Genomic DNA, 12,167 nt, shown 5'->3' with positions numbered 1-12,167 from the left:
AAGGAACCTGTTAGAAGGAAAGACACAAGGGATTACTAAAGTGAACAGAATTGAAAGATATACAGTCAAACAGTAACCGTGCATGAAGAAAAAAGACTGCGTGGACACAACAGATGCCCGTGCCTATAAGGGAAACACGACGACACGATCACTTCATGCATGACATTTACATTACATATGATGCACAATGCGGGTTCGTCTATGCAAACATTTTAGGGTAAAAAAAAAAAAAGAAAAACCACACGAACACTGTAAACTACTCAGAATCTTTATTGTGTTCTAACCCCTACAAAACCGGTGATAATCACTCAGTTGGAAAACAATGTAGGACCGAAACACACTATAGCCACGGTTTGGATTGCACATGGTAAAACATAACATGCCGTACATTATCACACAAAACGTAAGAGGAAACAAGAACGACCAACAAGATAAGGAATACGTGACACCACTACTTTCAATTAGTTTTTCATACACGAGTACAGATCAACATTTAAACTATCATGAATGGTTTCGAAATACAATACATTCCACGTTAAACACACACATGGCACTATTATGTTTTTTTAACAACACAATGAATGCTACAGACATGATGAAAACAACATTCCATTGCAAGTTCCCACATGGCAAAATTTCAATCCTGGCACTCACAGATGGATGAGATATCTCGGTGCAAACATACCTGCAGGCAAGTGGACTCACTCAAGGAAATGTGACACATTGAGGAAAGAAATGTCACAAAAACAGTGACACTCACCCAATAGCCAAAACCCACATGCTGACACTGACGCTAACCCTAACCCTAACCCTAAACCCTAACCCTACCCTAACCCTAACCCAACCCTAACCCTAACCCTCTAACCCTAAACCTAACCCTCACCCTCACCCTCACCCTAACCCTAACCCTAAACGTAACCCAACCCCAACCCCAACCCTACCCCTACCCCTACCCCTGACCCTGACCCTAAACTGAACCCTAACCCTAACCCTAAACCTAAACCTACCCTAACCCTAAACCTAACCCTACCCCTACCCCTACCCCTAACCCTACCCTTAACCCTAAACCCTAACCCTAACCTAACCCTAACCCTTAAACCCTAACCCTAACCCTAACCCTACCCTACCCCTACCCCTAACCCTACCCCTAAACCCTAACCCTAACCTACCCCTAACCCTAACCCTTAAACCCTAACCCTAACCCTAACCTACCCCTACCCTAACCCTAACCCAACCCCAACCCCAACCCTAACCCTTACCCAACCTTAACCCTAACCCTACCCCTACCCCTACCCCTAACCTACCCCTAACCCTAAACGTAACCCTAACCCTAACCCTGACCCTGACCCTAACCCTGACCCTGACCCTGACCCTAACCCTGACCCTAACCCTGACCCTACCCTAGCCTAAACCTACCCTAACCCTACCCCTACCCCTAACACTAACCCTACCCCTAACCCTACCCCTAACCCTGACCCAACCCCAACCCAACCCCGACCCCAACCCTAACCCTACCCCTAACCCTGACCCTGACCCTTGACTCTTGAACCTGACCCTCAATATGACCCTGAATCTTGACCCTTGACCCAAACCATTGACGCTTGACCCTTGACCGCTGACCCTGACCCCAAGACCCTTGACCCTTGACCCCAAACGATTGACCCTTGACCCTAACCCTAACCCTTGACCACTGACCCTGACCCCGATACCCTTGACCCTTGAGCCCAAAAGTTTGACCCTTGACCCTAACCCGTGAACCTCACCTTTGACCTGTGACCCTAACTCCTGACTGACTCTGATCCTGATTCTGAATCTGACCCTCAACCTTGACCCTTCAACCTAACCCCGGACCCTGACCTTTAATCTGTCCTTGAACCTTGACCCTTGACCGTAACACCTGACCCTGACTATAACCCTAACCCTAAACCCTAACCCTAGACCCTTGACCCCTGACCCTGACCCCAAGACCCTTGACCCAAAACCCTTGACCCTAACCCCTGACCCTAACCTTTGACCCTTGACCCTAACTCCTGACATTGACCCTGACCCTTGACCCTCAATATGACCCTGACCCTTGACCCAAACCCTTGACCCTTGACCGCTGATCCTGACCCCAAGACCCTTGACCCTTGACCCCAAACGCTTGACCCTTGACCCCCAAACGCTTGACCCTTGACCCTAACCCTAACCCTTGACCCTTGACCCCTACCCTCCCCAATACATTTTACTCTATTCTCTTTACTGCCTCCAACTTACCCTCCTGACTTACTGCCTGGACCTCCAAGTTCCATTGACTCCTGGTTATTGGATAGAGGGTATCCCACCTTAATACGAGTTAATCGAAGGGGTTCATAGAGAAAGCCAGTCCTAAAAGAACTTAATATGAAAACAAGAATTGCATATAGAGTTGTAACAGTAAATAAGTAACTACTGAATACAGGGCACAGGATCAGTTGTTATATTGAAATTGTATTCTTTAGGAACACCAAATCTATCTTTATAGACAGGTATACAAGTTATCTGTATATAATTGTGAAATTGTACGATTTGCAAAACAGTGCTTGGTAAGGGCTGCTTTGGGTCTTAAACGGTGCTCACAGGTGCTGGTAGACTGGCATTCCCAATTCAGATGGGCAGAAGAAACACAAGAAAGATGGCAAACAATGAAGTCTTATCCCCCACTCAAAACAAGCAGGAAGCAGAGCAGTCAATCAAAAACATAGAAGAAAACCCCCAAAATGCTCTACAAAGTCTACTGATAAACATGATAAATGAAAAGTTTGAAACTCTTCAGTCAATTATGTTAGAGCGTGAGGATGCAAAGCAAAAATTAATGGAGAATTTCATAGCATCCACAAATAGAAAGATAAATGAGCTTCAAGAGTCAAATGAAAAGATAGTTACCCAGCTTAAAGATATGAAAGACAACACTCAAAACCAAAGTAGTGAACTTAATGAAGTAAAGAAGTCCATACAGGACCTAAGAAATGACATGGAAATCATCAGGAAAGACCAGTCAGAAGGAAAACAGATTCGTAATCAAGTAGCTAGCCTACAGTCCCGACTAACTGAAGCAGAGGATCGAATCTCAGGAGCTGAAGATTCCTTAGACTCTATGGAGAAAGATCAAAAATCAATACACATCCAGTCCAAGCAACAAAACTGATCGCTGCAGGAGATTCAAGACACGATCAGGAAGCCCAATTTAAGGATAATAGGTATTGAGGAAAACTTGGAGAAAGAGGTTAATGGGATAGGCAACCTATTTAACAGAATATTAGCTGAGAACTTCCCAAACATCCAGAAGGAAAGGCCTATACAGATACAAGAAGCATTTAGAACCCCAAATCGACCAGACCAGAATAGGACTTCCCACCGACACATTGTGATCAAAACAGCTTCAGCAGAGTGCAAGGAAAAAATACTCAAAGCTGTTAGGGCAAAGAAAACAATCACATATAAAGGAAAAGTAATCAGAATTACCCCAGACTTCTCAGCAGAGACCATGAAAGCAAGGAGAGCCTGGAATGAAGTATACCAAACTCTAAATAAAAATAACTACCAACCAAGAATTCTGTACCCAGCCAAACTCTCCTTCATAGCCGAAGGTCAAATAAAAGGCTTCCACAATAAGGAAAAACGGAAACAATATATCTCCACCAAACCAGCTTTACACAAAATCCTTAAAGATGTACTATACAGGGAAAATAATCAAGATCCCAACACAGACAGAGAAATGAACCCTATTTATTGAACACTTGATCAAGAAATGGGAAGACACAGCTTTAAACAAGATAGTGATAATGAAAGGAACAAACGATCACCTCTCAATCCTGTCAACATTAATGGACTTAATTCTCCAATCAAACGACATAGGCTCATAAGTTGGATCAAAAATCAAGATCCATCTTACTGCTGCCTCCAAGAGACACATCTATCCAGCAAAAGTAAACATCTTCTAAAAGTGAAAGGCTGGAAACAAATCTATCAAGCAAATGGCCCCCATAAGCAGGCTGGAGTTGCAATCCTACTTTCAGACAAAATTGACTTCAAATTAAAAAAGGTAAGAAGAGACAAAGAAGGTTACTACATACTAGTAAAAGGATCTCTCCAACAGGAAGAAATAACCATCCAAAATATCTACACACCAAATGCAGGAGCACCCAACTTCATCAAACAAACACTACTGGCTCTAAAAACATTCACAGACCCAAACACAATGATAGTGGGGGACTTTAACACTCCACTATCACCTCTACACAGATCAACACGCCAAAAACTGAACAAAGAAACCACAGAACTAAACAATTGCATAGACCAACTAGACTTCATCAACATCTACAGATTATTCCACCCACCAAGGACAGAATATACATTCTTTTCGGCAGCACATGGAACATTCTCCAAAATAGATCACATCTTAGGGCACAAAGAAAATCTGTACAAATTCAGAAGTATCAAAATCATTCCCTGCATTCTCTCAGACCACAATGGAATAAAATTAGAGCTCAAGAATTCAATCACCTCAGAAAATCCAAAAATTCATGGAGACTAAAGAGCACACTGCTGAACCATCAGTGGGTCATTGAAGAAATTAAAACGGAAATTCAAATGTTTATAGACTTCAAACAAGTTGAGGACACAAAGTACCAGCTCCTTTGGGACACAGCAAAGGCAGTACTCAGAGGAAAATTTATATCTCTGAGTACATACATCAACAAACTGGAGAAACAGCAACTCAGTAATTTAAGGAAGCACCTTAATTTTCTGGAGAGAGAACAGCAAGGCAAACCCCAATTCAATAGACGGAAGCAAATAATTAAAATCAAATCAGAATTAAATCAATTAGAGACGAAAAAAACCATCGAAAGAATCAACAAAACAAAGAGTTGGTTCTTTGAAAAAATCAACAAGACAGACAGACCCCTGGCAAACCTGACCAAAAAACGAAGGAAGCACACTCAAATAAACAAGATAAGAGATGAAACAGGTAGCATCACCACAGAAATAACCGAAATTCAGAAAATAATAAGGGACTATTTTGCAAACCTATTTATGCCAACAAATTCAAAAACTTGGAAGAAATGGATGATTTCCTATAAAAAATTGATACCCCAAAACTCAACCATGAAGACTTAAACCTTCTAAACAGACCCATATCCAGTATTGAAATATAAACAGCAATCAATGATCTCCCATCCAAGAAAAGCCCAGGTCCAGACGAATTCACCGCAGAATTCTACAAGGCCTTCAAAACAGAACTCACTCCAATATTTCTCAAACTCTTCAATGAAATTGAAAGAGAACGTTCACTACCAGACTCATTTTATGAAGCCAGTATAACACTCATCCCAAAACCAGGCAGAAACTCATCACGGAAAGAGGACTACAGACCAATCTCCCTGATGAACATAGATGCAAAAATTCTCAAAAAAATTCTGGCCAATCAACGTCAACAGGTCATCAAAAAATCATACACCACGATCAAACTGGATTCATCCCAGGAATGCAAAGCTGGTTTATTATACGCAAGTCAATTAATGTTATCCACCACATCAACCGGAACAAGGTAAAGAACCACATGGTTTTATCGCTGGATGCGGAAAAAGCGTTCGATAACATCCAGCACCCATTTATGCTAAAAGCCCTGGAAAAACTGGGATTCCTGGGAACATTCCTGAACATAATCAAGGCAGTTTATGACAAACCAACAGCAAGCATAACTCTAAATGGCGAAAAACTAAAGCCATTCCCTTTAAAATCAGGAACAAGGCAGGGATGTCCACTCTCTCCCCTGCTCTTCAACATAGTACTAGAATTCCTAGCCAGAGCAATTAGGCAAGAAGAAAATATAAAGGGGATCCAAATAGGAAAAGATGAAGTTAAACTTTCTCTCTTCACAGATGACATGATCCTATACCTAAAGAATCCCATAGACTCTACCCCCAAGCTACTAGAGCTGATCCAAAACTTTGGCAAAGTTGCAGGATATAAAATAAACCTTCAAAAATCAACGGCCTTTCTCTATGCTAATGACCTGAAGACTGAGGCTGAAATCAGGAAAGCAACTACTTTTGCAATAGCCCCCAAAAACATAAAATACCTAGGAATAACCTTAACCAAAGAAGTGAAAGACCTCTTTGAAGAGAACTTTAAAAGCTTAAAAAATGAAATTAAGTCAGAAGTAAGAAAAAGGAAAAACCTCCCATGCTCCTGGATTGGGAGGATTAATATAATCAAAATGGCAATATTGCCAAAGGCTATCTACAAATTCAATGCAATACCCATTAATATCCCAACACCATTCTTTAATGAAATAGAGGAAGCAATCCAGAAATTCATATGGAACAATAAAAGACCTAGAATAGCAAAAACACTCCTAAGCAGAAAGAACAGTGCTGGAGGAATTACAATACACAACTTCAAGCTGGATTATAAAGCAATAGTAATAAAAACTGCTTGGTATTGGCACCGGAACAGGCCTGAAGACCAATGGAACACAATTGAAGACCCAGAATTGAACCCACAGAACTACGCCTACTTAATCTTTGATAAAGGAGCTAAAACAATAGTATGGAAGAAAGATAGCCTCTTTAACAAGTGGTGATGGCAAAACTGGCTCAACACATGCAACAAACTAAAACTAGATCCTTATATATCACCCTGCACCAAAATCAATTCCAAATGGATTAAAGACCTTAAAATCAAAACAGGCACCCTGAAAACACTAAAGGAAGGAGTAGGAGAAACACTCGGGCTCCTTGGCACAGGACAGAACTTCCTTAACAAAGACACTGAAAGGCTACAAATCAAAGAAAGGTTGGACAAATGGGACTGCATCAAACTGCAGAGCTTCTGCACGGCAAAGGACATACCTCTCAAGATAAACAGAAAGCCCACAGACTGGGAGAAGATCTTTACCGGACATTCAGCAGACAAAGGCCTAATCTCTAAAATATATGCAGAACTAAAAAAATTACCTTCTTCCAAAACAAAACCGCAAAGAACCAATAGCCCCCACATCAAGTGGGCTAAAGACTTACAAAGAAACTTCTCTGATGAGGAAATGAGAATGGCCAATAGGCATATGAAAAAATGCTCCACATCACTGGCCATAAAGGAAATGCAAATCAAAACAACATTGAGATTGCATCTCACCCCAGCAAGAATGTCATATATCAAGAAAGCTAATAATAACAATTGTTGGAGGGGATGTGGCCAAAAGGGAACCCTACTTCATTGTTGGTGGGAATGTAAACTGGTTCAACCACTCTGGCAAGCAGTATGGATATTCCTCAGAAGGCTCATTATAGAACTCCCCTATGACCCAGCAGCCCCACTGTTGGGTATCTATCCAAAACCCCACAAACAAAATCACAGTAATGCCACCAGCACAACAATGTTCATCGCAGCACAATTTGTCATAGCGAGAATCTGGAACCAACCCAGATGGCCCTCCATAGATGAATGGATCAGGAAAATGTGGTACATATACACAATGGAATTTTATGCATCGATCAGAAAGAATGACATTTTTCCATTTGTAATGAAATGGAAGGACTTGGAAAAAGTTATACTAAGTGAAGTGAGCCAGACCAAAAGAAACATGGACTCTATGGTCTCCCTTATTGGGAACAATTAGTACACGTTTAGACAAGCCATAGCAGAGCATCACAAGGCCCAACAGCTATACCCTTATGAACACATAAGATGATGCTAAGTGACATGAACTCCATGTTATGGAAACAATTGCTATATCACAGTTGTAACTACTCTCAACGTCCTATGTATATGTGTAGTTTCTATTATTGATGATGTTCTTGTATCACCTTCCTATGGTTGTACCTACACTATCTTTGTAATCTTATCTGAGTATATTGCAAACCGTATTTACTGGTATTGGAAGTAGGAAATTCAAAGGGAATACCAAATTTGAGAGACACAGAGTAAAAAAGGAGAAATAACTAAAAAAACAATACTTGCAAAACTATTTGGTGTAAGTGAACTGAACACCTCGGGTGGGAAAGGGAAGGGGGGGAAGAAAGGTTGCATGAGGGACAAGGTAACAAACAGAACAAGAAATGTATCCAATGCCTAACGTATGAAACTGTAACCTCTCTGTACATCAGTTTGATAATAAAAATGTGAAAAAAAAAAGTTTGACCCTTGACCATAACCCGTGACCCTCACCTTTGACCTGTGAGCCTAACTTCTGACTCTGACCCTGATCCTGATCCTGAATCTGACCCTGAACCTTGACCCTAACCCCTGATCCTGACCTTTAATCTGTCCCTGAACCTTGACCATTGACCCTAACCCCTGACCCTGACTCTAAGCCTAACCCTAAACCTAACCCTAAACCCTAACCGTAACCCTAGACCCTTGACCCCTGACTCTGACCCCAAGACCCTTGACCCTTGACCCCAAACCCTTGACCCTAACCCCTGATCCTAACCTTAGACCCTTGACCCTAACCCCAGTCCCTGACCCTCGACCCTTACCCCTGACCTTGACCCAGACCCTGACCCTTGTCCCTTGACCCTTGACCCTAACCCCTGATCCTGAATCTGACCCTGAACCTTGACCCTTGACCCTACCCCCTGATCCTGACCTTGAATCTGACCCTGAAACTTGACCCTTGACCCTAACCCCTGACCCTGACCCCTACCCCTAACCCTGTGGAGGAGGTGGTGAAAAGGGGAATGAAATCAAATTCTACTTTACTCTACAGGTAAATCTCTTGCTATTAAAACAGAACTAAAAAAGCGCATTTTCAGAACCTTTTAGATCATAACATTGGGACATGTACGGTGGCAAATTCACGTAAGCCCCACTGTTGATAGGCTGAGGCGGGAAGATTGAGAGTTCAAATCCAGCCTGGTCTTATATAGAAATACAATGTCTGGAGGAAACAGAAAATAAAGAAAAAAATATAAAAGAAGGATGTGAGTGGAGGAGGAGGAGGAATGGAGGCGGAGGAGGGGGAGGAGAGGGAGAGGAAAGGAAGGAGCGGACAGGATAGGCATTTTTCAATTGTAAAGGGCAATGATGTGAGGTGTTGTGATGTGACGTGATGATGTCATGTGATTTGGTGATGTGATTGGATCTGGTGATGTCATGGAATCTGGTAAAGTGATGGTGTGATGTGATGACATGATGTTATTATGTGACGTGTAATTGGCCCAGGACTGGCCAAAAAAAAAAAAAAAGAAAAAAGAAATTAACACTTCCGTGTAATTTTATTTTTCAAAAGTAATCATTATAGCAAAAATATCTTAAAACCTGATGCACACAGTTACTGCAATGTCACCCTTCCCTCTGAATCTTCTTTATGTCGTACATGACTCTGATGACTCAAAAGCATTTTTAACTTCTGTACATTTTTCCTGTTGTTTTTCTATATGATAATACATGTCTCGCATAGTAGGAGTTCCAGTGTTTGATGACATAAAAGTGTTTTTATAAGACTACAGTTTTGTTAACTATAAGTGATTATGTTAACTATCCTGTTATAAAACTACATACACTGTGATAGTGAGCCTAAGAGATGCTGAGAAGACTCAGTTGAGTGACTTTGCTAAAGGCCTGCTGGCTAATAAAAAGCTCTAGTCTGGGACAAAGTGCTAATTATTTTTTGACACCTACATTTAAGTCCAGTTTACTAGAAGTAATTCCCAGAAAATGCTTGAGGATCTAAATTTCATAGTCTTCCACACAGTGAAATTTAACATATTCCAGTACTTCAAATATAATCTAGAACTTTCAATAGCAAAAGTATACCCGATTAAGTACCAATATGGTTAATGTGAGAATAAAATCGCTCTTTAAACTCTAAAAGTAAAAATAAATAACAACAAAAGCATTTTTATAATATAGCATGAAGTATACACTGGTCTGCCCTCCCCCCACAGGTCCTTGGGCTTTGTTTTTTATTGGTTGTGGGGCTCAAAATCAGGGCCTGGTCACAGTCCCTGAGCCTCTTTGTGCTCAAGGCTAGCCTTCTACACTTGAGCCACAGCACCACTTCTGGAGTTTTCGGAATAGTTTATCGGAGATAAGAATATCAGGGGCTATTCTTCACCAAGCTGGCTTCTAACCAGGATCCTCAGATCTCAGCCTATTGAGTACCTAAGATTACAGATGTGAGCCACAAGCACTAGACTTGCACTGTAAGTGCAGTATAAGCCACTAGATACAAGAGTAATTACATTTGAATTTTAGCAGCCATGTGAGCAGGGCTCTGTGAGCTCGGTGAGCAGAGAGATTATTATTTCTGTTTACAGCTGAGGAAACTAGCTCACCGTTTAATTAGACATTAGTCACTCTGATCCTCTTGCTGAAGAATTCATTGCTTTTATGGACTATCAAGCACTGTAACTATTATTGTCAAATCATTATTTGATTTGACAGTGATTCCAATTTTTTTTTGTCATTGCATTTGAACTGTGCCCTTGGGTGCTGTCCCTGAACTCTTCAGCTCAAGTCTAATGCTCTACCACTTAAGCCACACTGACACTGGTGGCTTTCTGGCGGTTAATTGGAGATAAGAGTCTCCAGGACTTTCCTGCCAGAGCTGGCTTTGAACTGTGGTCCTCAGACCTGGGCTTCCTGACTAGCTAGGATTACAGGTGGGACCCACTAGCCACAGCTCCAGTTTTTCTTAATTCTTGAGTTTGCACTTTGTTCCCCACACTTCTTCCTCATCCTCCTAGTCCAAGTTTGGGTTCTGTCGCTGAGCTTCTTTTCTCAAGGCTACTTACCACTTAAGCCACAGCTCTACATCTGGCTTTTTGTGAGTAGTTTATTGGAGAAGAGTCTCATGGGCTTTCCTGCCCTGGCTGGCTTCAAACCACAATCCTAGGATCTCATTTTCCTGAGTAGCTAGGATTACAGATCAGTAACCAGCCCCCCAAGCTCTACTTGCCTCTTTATCAGCAGAGTATGAGCCCTCAACAACAGTTACAGGGTTGTTACAGGGTTGGAGGGAGGAGATTCCACGTCTCCCAGAGTTTCCCTAATCAAGATGGAGTCAGCTGCTCCCTACAACAGTTATCTCTTGCTTTTAGGAAATGTCTTTCCTACCAACAACTGATGTCAGTAGAACAAGTCACTGAATTTGTTATAATATGAAAATGAAGAACTACAATGAAAACTTTGGGCAATCTACTTTACTTACATGTGTGCCCATTTCTGGATCTTCATCTGTAGTTCACTACTATTCAAGTGTAGATTTCATGGTGTTTGAATACTTAAGTGCCCTACATTTTAACAAGTGATTCAATATTTGTACACAAAAATTAGAATTTTAGGGCACAATTTTGCTATATAAATTTCTGACTATCTTAAATTAGAAAAAAAAACCTACATTATAAAGTTGTAGGTTTTGGCTGGGGGTATGGTGCTTGCCTCGTATACATGAGGCCCTGGGTTCGATTCCTCAGCACCGCATATATAGAAAATGGCAAGAAGTGACGTTGTGGCTCAAGTTGCAGAGACCTAGCCTTGAGCAAAAAGAAGTCTGGGACAGTGCTCAAGCCCTGAGTCCAAAGCCTGGGACTGGCAATAAATACATACATACATACATACATACATACATACATACATACATACATACATAATAAAGTTGTAGGTTTTGTGTGTGTGTGTGTGTGTGTGTGTGTGTGTGTGTGTGTTACTGGTTCTAGGACCTGATCCCAGGCCCTGATCAAGTGTCCTTGACCTTTTGTGCTCAAGGATAGCACTCTATCACCTGAATCAAAGCTCTACATCCAGCTTTTTGGTAGTTTATTGGAGATAAACTCACAGACTATCCTGTTCTGGCTGTCTTTGAACCAGAATACTCAGATCTCAGCTTCCTAGGAAACTAGGATCACAGGCATGAGGCACTGGCATCTGGCTTAAAATTGTAGCTTTAAAATTATATTTTTCTGTTTTACAAAGTCATTTATTCACAATTTTAAAAAATTGTAGTTGTCATACTACATAGTTAAGTAAGTACTAGTTCTGTGTTTATAGTTAAAGCACTATTAACTAGGGTCTAATGAAACAGCATTTTATGAAGGCTTTGCCTTGTGTGTTAAAGCCTTAAATGAATGTAACCTCCTGTGGCACAGTTACTGCTCCTCCCTGGCTTCTGTTGCTACTAAAGAGCTCTTGAAACTGCTACA

Source organism: Perognathus longimembris, unplaced genomic scaffold, assembly GCF_023159225.1.
Source record: "Perognathus longimembris pacificus isolate PPM17 unplaced genomic scaffold, ASM2315922v1 HiC_scaffold_5931, whole genome shotgun sequence".
NCBI classification, from domain to species: domain Eukaryota; kingdom Metazoa; phylum Chordata; class Mammalia; order Rodentia; family Heteromyidae; genus Perognathus; species Perognathus longimembris.
Note: the sequence above shows the minus strand (reverse complement) of the source record.